Raw genomic sequence first — 2,670 nt, 5'->3', positions numbered from 1 at the left:
TATAGAGGTCAATGTGCCCAGAGGAGAAAAACACTGGAAATCACTACTTTTGCCTAACACCTTTCTTTAACTTATCATTCCAGAACAGTTTGGCCATTGTCCATTTTCTGTAGGGATTAATTTTTGACCGTGTGTCCATCCTGCACTCTTATAGAACATGTTCACTGCAGCATAAAAGTGGTGTTCCCGGCTCTGCAAAACCATCCATTAAAAGGGGATATCAAATTCAAAATGCATATATACCCAGTTCACCCATATGATTTCCAGCTTCGGCCTATCCCGGAATGGGCAAACATCTGCCACGTTCAACCCCATCATCCATTGAAGGGAAAATGCCAAGCGGCCGGACAAGGGAATTCTCTCTCTCTCTCCTCCTCGCGTGACGACTTTGCTCCATCTCTGCCAGCGGCCAAATGGCACCAGCTTGGCAGTCAGCCACTCAAATCCAAGAGACCATCTGCCTGCTGAATCACACTGATCCCTACAGCCCCCTCTTCCCTTCCCTTCCCTTCCCCTCTCCTCCCCTCCCCTCCCAGGTTAACAGATGTAGGCGAGATGGTATGGGAATGGTGGTCCCCCCCCCCCCAGAAGCAATTAGTTTAATCCTGAATTAAACTGTTTTAAATTCCAGGCTATTTGGCACAAATAAATAAATAAAGCTGCTCGCAGACAAGCATACACTACTCTCGAGCGCAGTCACAAACACACAGAGTTGCTCCTTCCTTGCAGATTTTCTAAATTCCTGCCAACGGTTTCCTTAGCAGGTACTACGCAGGCCTGGAACTGGAAAATATTGCTATGATGGAGTGGGAAATCAATGGGGGGATGGTAGATGTAGTGATACATCTACAGCACAGGAGCTCATTGTGACAACTCCCACCTCCATATCCACACCCCCAGTGCTATTCTTCACTTGGACTTCATCCCAGGTGAATCTGCATAGGACAGCAGCTGTAATGTGGCATGAGCTACAAACTGCCTCTCAGTAGCCTTTGGGAATGGTTTACTCTAGGAACTAACATAATTTCCTTAGGCAAATTTCTCAGTTTGCATCCTGCTGGGTCAAATGCGTTTTCTTGGCTCAGGTCCTTTCAAACAGTTTCAAGGGCAGCACCTGAGCACACCTTGGTGATGGTATTACTATTACTGTTGCAGAAGTCCCAGAGCTCAGCTTCCCCTTGAGTACAGTCCTTGTGAGAACACAGGTACAGGTTCAGTTCGAAACAGTCTTCAAAGGCAGGCCCCACATGTAACACATTGCAGTAGTCCAAGCCTCAGGCTGCCAGAACATGGACAGCTGCGCCTGAGGCTCTCTCTTAATGGAAGCAAACATTCAGGGTGGGGCCTGGAATATCCCTGAACAATCCCCCAAAGTCATCTTGTGTCCCCCTCCCCCACAATTGTGTACCATACATTTTAATATTGACTGTGCCACCACTAAGAGATGCGAGAGGGGCGGCGGCCAGGAAGAGGGCCTTCTTGGTGGTGGCCCCCGAACTGTGGAATACCCTCCCCTTAGAACTGCTCCCTCGTTGCTAACGTTTCGGCGTGGACTGAAGACCTTTTTATTTCAAAAAACTTTTAATTGTTGACAGGCTGGCTGGCGTTCTTGCTTTTTATATGAAAATCCACGGGGTTTGTTTGTTTTTAGATTTTTTAATTATTGTAAATTGTTTCTTAATGTTGTATTTTTAAGGTGTTTGTAAGCCGCCTTGTGTGCCCGTTGGGCAAAAAGGTGGGGTATAAATTAATAAAATAAAAAATAAAATAAAATAATATTATATTCCTGTTTTCCTTGTGGCTCCCTAGATCCACTCGCTTGTCAGTCTTATTCAACCAGCTACTCAAAAACCAGCTACCCCCTCTAAACACAGAGGGGGAAAAACCAGGAGTCACAAAATAATGGCACACAACTGAAAATGTAAAACATAATATTACTCTGGCAAGAAAACAGACTCACTGTACAATACTGTCCTGATGCTGGAAAGAATTCAGGGCAAATGGATTCACATTATCAAGTATAGTAGGAATGCCCATGGACACAAGATTTTTGGACTACCCAAGGATCCAAAGCTGGTTCTTCTGCAAATTTGGGAACGAGAGCTAGCCCATCTTACTCCTGCGGGGCTTGCTTTGCAAGATTTATTTCAGGCTGCCAAAGTGATATGGACAAGCTTATGAAAGAACCCAATTTCACCCACTCAGAGAAACTGAGCTAATAAAATTTGGGATATTCTACATTCTAAAAGAGAAATGTTGTGGATTCGGAGACCATCGCTTGGGTTACAGGGTGGCAGAGGGGACCTGATCCTGAAGAAAATGTTGTAACAGGGTTACGGAGTGGGAGGGGGAGGGGCCAGGATTCAACTAACTTGGGGGGAGTAAGAGGGTGGGGGCTTTCAAGATTCTCTCACCTTTTCCTCTGTTATTATTTTTTTTTCCTTTAATACCTTCAGTAAATATAATGTGGATAAAAGGAAGATAAAACAGCTTATAGGTGAAATATATTTGTAAGCTGATCTCACCCCAACCTTGACACTTCCACACGGCCTGACCTTTGACCCTTGATGCTTTGTTTCCATGCTTCTAGCAATATGCTTAAAGAAGGTGGGGATGTTAAAAGGGGGGGATGCCACCTCATTCGAAAATCTGCCAAGTGCATTAACATTA

This window comes from Tiliqua scincoides, chromosome 12 (assembly GCF_035046505.1).
Source record: "Tiliqua scincoides isolate rTilSci1 chromosome 12, rTilSci1.hap2, whole genome shotgun sequence".
Lineage (NCBI taxonomy): Eukaryota > Metazoa > Chordata > Lepidosauria > Squamata > Scincidae > Tiliqua > Tiliqua scincoides.
Note: the sequence above shows the minus strand (reverse complement) of the source record.